Source organism: Nylanderia fulva, unplaced genomic scaffold, assembly GCF_048542155.1.
Source record: "Nylanderia fulva isolate GAGA-0341 unplaced genomic scaffold, ASM4854215v1 Scaffold799, whole genome shotgun sequence".
Taxonomy (NCBI): domain Eukaryota; kingdom Metazoa; phylum Arthropoda; class Insecta; order Hymenoptera; family Formicidae; genus Nylanderia; species Nylanderia fulva.
Window position 1 is genome coordinate 8,044 of NW_028190915.1, and position 8,516 is coordinate 16,559.

General features: G+C 49.5%; 1 pseudogene; it reads right to left on the bottom strand.

Moving 5' to 3' along the window:
- Window positions 1-5,513: 5,513 nt before the first annotated feature.
- On the bottom strand, window positions 5,514-6,711 carry LOC146720044 (small subunit ribosomal RNA; annotated as a pseudogene).
- Window positions 6,712-8,516: the final 1,805 nt, after the last annotated feature.

Sequence of the window (8,516 nt, forward strand, 5' to 3'; positions counted from 1 at the left end):
CCGAACGGACTTGGAAGGAATTTCTCGCTCGCCCGGCGAAAGCAACACGCCGCGAGCGAACTTGGAAGAATTTGTCGCTCGCCCGGCGAAAGCAACACGCCGCGAGCGAACTTGGAAAAGCTGGCTTGTGCGGCCGGAGGTGTCGCCCGCCTAACGAAAGCAACACGCCGCGATCGGATTTGTGGTACGGGCGGCGCGTGCCGCCGGAGGTGTCGCCCGCCAACGAAAGCAACACGCCCCGCGAACGGACTTGGAAGAATTTGTCGCTCGCCCGGCGAAAGCAACACGCCCCGAACGGACTTGGATGAATTTCTCGCTCGCCCGGCGAAAGCAACACGCCGCGAACAAAACTTGGAAGAATTTCTCGCTCGCCCGGCGAAAGCAACACGCCGCGAGCGAACTTGGAAGAATTTGTCGCTCGCCCGGCGAAAGCACACCTCGCCGCGATCGAACTTGGAAAGAATTTCTCGCTCGCCCCGCCCGGCGAAAGCAACACGCCGCGAGCGAACTTGGAAGAATTTGTCGCTCGGCCGGCGAAAGCAACACGCCCGCGACGGAACTTGGAAAAAGCGGCTGGTGCGGCCGGAGGTGTCCGCCCGCCAACGAAAGCAACACGCCCGCGATCGGACTGTTGTACGGTGCGGCGCGTGCCGCCGGAAGGTTGTCGCCCGCCAACGAAAGCAACACGCCGCGAACGGACTTGGAAGAATTTCTCGCTCGCCCGGCGAAAGCAACACGCCGCGAAAGACTTGGATGAATTTTTCGCTCGCCCGGCGAAAGCAACACGCCGCGAACGGACTTGGAAGAATTTGTCGCTCGCCCGGCGAAAAGCAACACGCCGCGAGCGAACTTGGAAAAAGCGGCTTGTGCGGCCGGAGGGTGTCGCCCGCCAACGAAAGCAACACGCCGCGATCGTACTTGGGTACGGGCGGCGCGTGCCGCGGAGGTGTCGCCCGCATACAAGGCAACACGCGCTAGGGCCTGGAAAAATTTCTCGCTCGCCGGCGAGAGCAACGCGCTGCGAGCGAACTTGCGCCTGTTCCCGAGTTCTCGCTTGTACCGCTAACGAGCGAGCTAAATGAGATTAATTAAATGAAGACGCATCGGAAAGTTTATTCGTGCAAACACTCCGGCTTCGCTTATCGGCATCCTGCCTGCATTCGTCCACGTATCGGTCGTAGAATCTCGAAGATTGTGCATCCGACGAGTGGTAACCGAGAATTAGCAGATATCGTAATAATCGTGTCGCGCGGTCGTGCGGAGCGTCGAAAAGTACGAAACCTTTGTCCGAAACGTATTTCCGTATCGTAGCATTATCTTCTCGTAGCGGCGCTACTCGCCGTCAAGTGCCCCGGTAGGTACCGCCGGCGGGCGACGGACTTGGTGAAATCATTCGGTCGTCCGGAGGTGTCGCCCGTCCCGGAGGTGCCGTCCGTCCCCTTAAGTTGACCGCCGGCCGTTATGTGGTGCCGCACGTTATCTCACGAACGCCCGGAACGAGCCGTCTCGGTTGCCTGCGCGCGTGATGTCGCTCGTGCGAGTGTTTCGTACCGTAATCGCGGTCACCGCAGCTTGGCGTGTTTGCGTATCATCCGTAATTAATTCCGAAATTATGTCTCCGACCCGTGGTTTGAGGAAAAAAAAAAGACACGTTTCGAGTTATTAATCGGGACAGCGCCCCTCATGTCGATCTAGCGCCGAATAATAATTTTCGTTCGTCGAACGTTTTTACGTAGCTCTCCTCGTTGCTGGCGCCGTAATCGCAGTTAACGTATCCGGAGGTACGCCGGCGGTCGTCTGACTTCGAGAGATCATTCCGGTCGTCCGGCGGTGCCGCCCGTACCCGGAGGTGTCGCGCCGGTCGGCCGTGGTTCTCGGAGGTGTCGCCCGTCCTCAGTGGCCGCCGGTCGGCCGTGGTTCCCTCGGTTTCGCCGGCCCGGATGTTCCGGCGCCGCCCCGGTCCCGGAGTGGCCGACGGAGGTGCCGGCCCGCTCGGAGGTGCCCCCGGCCCGAGGTGCCGGCCCGGCCCGTAGGTACCGTCGGTTGCTTATACCTAATTGTCCCGGCATTTCGTTTGTTTCCTTCTTAATTAATGCTAATTATCGTTGTTTGACATTCGCCATACGGCTATCGTGATAATATTTTATCGTACAATAGGACTTTTCGATCGTTCGCTCTCCGCGACAATGTCTCGATTGAACGCGCCTTTCGGCGCTCGCGCTCGCATAACGTATAAGACGGGCAACAAGAGCCAAATCGCGGATGACAATGCGTTATCCTAACGAAACTAAATAATTTTCCGTTAGAATTAAATACCGGTGCCCAAGGCACCAAATTTTACTTGGACACGGCCAAGATTTTAAAATATGAAATAATCTCATATTTGAGATTTAATTTCAATACCCCCTTTTTTAACCCCCCTACCGAAAATTAAATAAATGAATGCAAGAGAAAAATATAGATCCGAAAATCGCTGAACTCGGAAACAACCCGAGACCTTTCGCTTGTCGGGCGACTGCTCTCCAAGCTGAGCTAATTCAATCCTTTCGATTCTATCCTTTTCTCTGTTATATATATTATTGTTGTAACAAACGGTTTAAGCCAGCGTGTATCACATAAAAGTTTACAAGGCTCGTAATATAATATAAATTTCACGTATAAGACGGGCAACCAGAGCAATTGCGGATGCCATGCGTTATCCTAACGAAAACTAAATAATTTTCCGTTAGAATTAAAATACCCGGTGCACAAGGCACCAATTTTTTACTTGGACCCGGCCAAGATTTTAAAATATGAAATAAGCTCATAATTTGAGATTTAATTTCAATACCCCCCCTTGCTTTTTTTTTTTTTTTTTTACAACCGCTGATCGGAATCCCCTATTTTCGGATCTATATGTTTCTCTTGCATTCATTTATTTATTTCCGTAGGGGGGTTAAAAAAAAGGGGATTAAAATTAAATCTCAAATATGAGATTTTATTTTATATTTTAAAATCTTGGCCGTGTCCAAGTAAAATTTGGTGCCTTGTGCACCGGTATTTAATTCTAACGGAAAATTATTTAGTTTCGTTAGGATAACGCATTGTCATCCGCGATTTGGCTCTTGTTGCCCGTCTTATACGTTAAATTTATATTTATATTACAGAGCCTTGTTAAACTCTTATAAATTAGTTTATTTCACTTTCTACAAGTTCGTCGCGTACCGAGACTTATGTTTCTCGGCGCTCGCTCTCTCGAGGACTGACTCGAGGGCCTGCGCGAATTTCGGAGCTCGCGTAGGGCGGCAGCCGATCGGGGTCCTCGATTGGACCATCAGAAAATCAGGCGATGTACACACGCCAATTAGCGGCGAGTGTACACGTTGGTTTCACGTGTTTCCTTGGCGTAAACACTAAGGAATTTAACAAAAAAACATTCTAGAAAATTCGATCGTCCTCGAGGATTCGATCCGAAGAACGAATCTTCAACAATGTGGATTTTATTAGAATTCTCTACTATTTATTATATTAAAAATAATAATATGTATCACAAGAAAATATAAAATATGTTTGATTAATTTTACTATACAGTTTAGTAAAATTAATCACACATATTTCATATTTTATTGTGATAGATATTATTTTTAATGTGATAAATCTTAATCAGAGAAGAAATTTTAATAAAATTCTTTTCCTACCGTATTGTCTCAACAATTACCATAACTTTTAGGGTAAATTTTAAGAGAAAATTCCTCTCAGTGTACCGATTAATTATTAAAAATTACTTGTAAAAAGGCACACGTTACTCGATGCGGAACGACAATTGTTTACACGGCAAGGACACGACAACAGACTGCGGCGAAGGATGACGCAACGCGTCGCGACGCTTCGCGACACGTCTAGACGATAACAATCACGCGGCGTTGCCGAACATGTGATTGACGCGAGACATGTATTAAACGTATAATAATTATGTTTATTAAAAAAGGCATATTATAATAACGTATTATAATTTTTTACGTTATAATACATTTTTTTTAATGATTAACATTATCCGCCCGTTTGCCCTTCTTTTTAAGCGAGACGTGAGAAAAATGATTATGTTTTGCGAACAAGATGTTCCATGTATAAATGTATTGGTCGCTCTGAAAAGAGCGGATTGACTTTGGTCGCTCTGAAAAGAGCGGATTGACTTTGGTCGCTCTGAAAAGAGCGGATTAATTTATAATAGGTGCTCAAAATGACCACCATCCATCCTTATGCAAGCTCGCATGCGTTTTAAATAAATTTAATTGGACGTTCTCCATTACTTCCTCTTCGATATTCCAAATTACATATCGCAATCTGGTTTCTAAGTCGTCGACGTTCTCGGGAAGCGTTTGTAGTATATGATTCCTTACAGTATCCCCCATAAAAGAAATCACGAGAATTAAGGTCCCGGGGATCTTGGGGCCAAGTATCGGGCCCTACCGACCCATCCAAACGTCCCGGAAACTGCTGCGCGACGGAAAGATGGATAGGACGTGGTCGGCAGCGAGACCGAGAACTTAGACACAACACTCGACACACGCGTAACGTTCACCAAAAAAATCTATTTATATAAACATAACAACAATTACAATTAATTACAGCACCGAATTCTACCGAGTATATAGCCGACTCGTAATACTAATGTCCCCGCCAGCAGACGGTAATGAATTAGACAAAGACCAAGCAATCTTTCTCGTATGAACACACTTTTTCGCGATGAGCAATCCGGACCACAGCGCCGCGGTCGCGAGAGAGGAGGCTTATATACCCTTGTCTTCTAGAATATTCGAGTACATTTGCTGTCGTTCTAGTTGTGATCTTCAGGGGTGAAGGAACGTTTACTGTATTATTACTTTGTTTTTTCTCTTCCTCCTCTCGCGCGACAGCGTGTTTTACATTTTAGAATGTTTTCAAGCGCTTGTTTTTTCGAAGGCGCGAGTATCCGTATACGCCTCGCGGCCGAGCGCTATTTAAATCTCATGTTAAAATACGCATGTTAGAAGACCACGATATCATTAATAAATTATTGCTATGCTGCATGAGGCATGATGAGATGCATGAATATTTTAACGCTTTTTCTTGTCCGCGGGTTATTACCGTTCGAATCTCGAACACTGCTCGTTCAAGTAGTTTGTTACAATCCCTGGCGTGGTGTGGTCAAGCACCGTCTTGATTGAAAGAACATTTATTTCTTTCAAATAGTGGCACTTCTTCTAAAAATCGGGGCAGATGTTTTCTTTCAAAAGTTCCGCGATACCATAGGGTACGCCTATTAGCAGGCTAGAGTCTCGTTCGTTATCGGAATTAACCAGACAAATCGCTCACAAACCTATAAGAACGGCCATGCACCACCCACCCACCGAATCAAGAAAGAGCTATCAATCTGTCAATCCTTCCGGTGTCTGGGCCTGGTGAGGTTTCCCCGTGTTGAGTCAAATTAAGCCGCAAGGCTCCACTCCTGGTGGTGCCTCTCCTTTAAGTTTCAGCTTTGCACCATATTCCCCCGGAACCCAAAAGCTTTGGTTTCCCGGAAGCTGCCCAGCCGGGTCATCGGAGAACTTTCGGCGGATCGCTAGCTGCATCGTTTATGGTTAGAACAGGGGCGGTATCTGATCGCCTTCGAACCTCTAACTTTCGTTCTTGATTAATGAAAACATTTTGGCAAATGCTTTCGCTTCTGTCCGTCTTGCGACGATCCAAGAATTTCACCTCTAAACCGTCGCAATACGAAATGCCCCCATCTGTCCCTATTACTCATTACCTCGGGGTTCCGAAAACCAACAAATAGAACCGAGGGTCCTATTCCATTATTCCTGCACGCAGTATTCAGAGCGAAGGTAAGCCTGCTTTAAGCACTCTAATTTGTTTCAAGTAAACGTACCCCGGCCCGACTCGACACTCAGTAAGAGCACCCGCGACGGGATATTAGTTGGGGCCGCCCCTCGCGAGGCTAAGCCCACCGGTAAGACACATCACGCCAGTTAAACAACAACCGCGAGCGGTGAACCGACGGTGTGCGACACAGATTCAACTACGAGCTTTTTAAAACCGCAACAACTTTAATATACGCTATTGGAGCTTGGAATTACCCGCGGGCTGCTGGGCACCAGACCTTGCCCTCAAATGTGATCCATCGTTAAGATTTAAAGTGTGCCTCATTTCCGATTACGGGGCTCGTATGAAGTCCCGTTCGTTATTTTTTTCGTCACTACCTCCCCGTGCCGGAGTGGGTAATTTGCGCGCCTGCTGCCCTTCCCTTGGATGGGGTGCCGTTTCTCAGCTCCCTCGCCGAATCGAACCCTGATTCCCCGTTACCTTACAACCAGGGTAGCCGCAGAACCTACCATCGACATTTTGATAATGCAGGACATTGAAAGATGGCTTCGCCGGTGCTAGGACGTGCGATCCAGACAAAGTTATTCAGATTCACCTAATAAACGTGGACGAACGGCGAACGCCCCGCCACCGATTGGTTTTGATCTAATAAAACGGTCCTTCCATCATCACTGGTCGGGACCTGTTTTTGGCCTGTCTTACGCTCTAGAATTACCACGTTATCCAAGTAACATGTGGTAGCAATCCTAATGACCATAACTGATTTAATGAGCATTCGCGGTTTCACACACCTTAATTCGGCATGCACTGAGACATGCATGGCTTAATCTTTGAGACAAGCATATGACTACTGGCAGGATCAACCAGGGAGCTTCGTGTTCGGTTACTCGCAAGGGAGTAACTCGCGAGCGAGCCCGAAGACTCGTCCGCTAGCTCTTTGGTTCGCGCGCGCGCGCGTTCGATGCCGAAACACCGACGCGCCGCGCGACACGCTCGTATGTGCCATTTTATTTGCCGCCGGTCTTGCTCAGCCGGTCGGCGACACTCTGCTGTGTTTTAACGCTATTATGTAAAGCGTACGAGAGAACGACGGAGGCGAGAGTAAACCCCCGACGCCGCCGCCTCTCTCTCTTCCTTCTCCTCCTCCTCTCCGTTCAAAAATCCACAAGATCAAAATACTCGGTTCTTATTCTCCCAAATGTTATGATGCGCGGTCTCGAGAGACCGCGCGATTCACCCTGACGCTAGATCGACGATGGCGATGCTTAGACGTCGAGGACTGTTCTGTCTGGTTCGTACGCGTTTAACCGCACACGACCAGCAATAAGATTTCGCTACGGCGTACAAAGCGAGCGGGAAGAAGCAACTCTTCCCGCAAACTCGTATCCGTGGAGTAGATGCTCGGTAAGCGCGACGATTCCGCTGCTGCGTACGAAACGAGAGGGAACCGCGCGGCCAACACACTAGAGGCGTGCGCGCCACATAAGAGCCATTCGGTCTTGCGACACCGACTCGTGGCAATGCTGTGCTCGTATAAATAAGTGTGCGTTAATTTTGCGCGCGTTCGGCGACGAACGAGAAGAGCCGCACCGTAATCCCCGGCGAAGAGGAATACGAGACGACGCGAGAGTCGGAACGTACGTTCTCGCGAGACACGCAACCTCCAAGCATGAGAAGACTTGGCGGCGGCGCGTTCTGCGACGATCGTATATTATTTTATATATTCGTGGTTTCCAAAATCAAACATTTATATAAATGTTCTCTCCGTGTCAGAGTCGCGACTCGACAAAATCCGTTCTCGACCCGTTCGGGCGATTCTTCGTTTGTCAACGTCGAGAGCGCGACACGTACAATATTAATCTCTCCTACCTCTTATAGTACCCAACCGACCGGCCAAGCGGTCGGCGACGGTACGGAGAGCGGTCGAAACACGCCGGAGTGGCGAGAGACTCGAGAAAGTACGTTTACGACTCGTCCGGACTCGCTCGACTCGTTCGACGCGCCGAGCGCGACGTATCTCTTATAGTACCCAACCGGCCGGCCAGGCGGTCGGCGACGCACGGTCCTACGCACGGCCGTATGCGAGCGCGAGCGCCGAAAGGCGCGTTCAATCGAGACATTGGTCGCGGAGAGAAAGTCCTATTGTACGATAAAATATTATCACGATAGCCGTATGGCGAATGTCAAACAACGATAATTAGCATTAATTAAGAAGGAAACAAAACGAAATGCCGGGACAATAAGGGTAATAAGCAAACCGACGGTACCTCCGGGCCGTGCGGCACCTCCGGGTCGGGCGGCACCGCCGGGCCGGTGCGACACCTCTGGGCCGGGCACACCTCCGGGAACTACGGCCGACCGGCGACCACCTCCGGACGGGCGGCACCTCCGGACGACCGAATGATCTCTCGAAGTCAGACGAGACCGCCAGGCTGTACCTCCGGAACACTTAACGACGATTTACGGCGCCGCAACGAGGAGAGCTACGTAAAAACGTTTCGGACAAAAGTTACTTACTATTCGGCGCTCGCTCGACATGAGGGCGCTGTCCGATTACTAACTCGAAACGTGTCCTCAAACCCACTTGTCGGAGACATATATTTCGAATTATTACGGATGATACGCAACACGCAAAGCTGCGGGTGACCGCGATTACGGTACGGAACACTCGC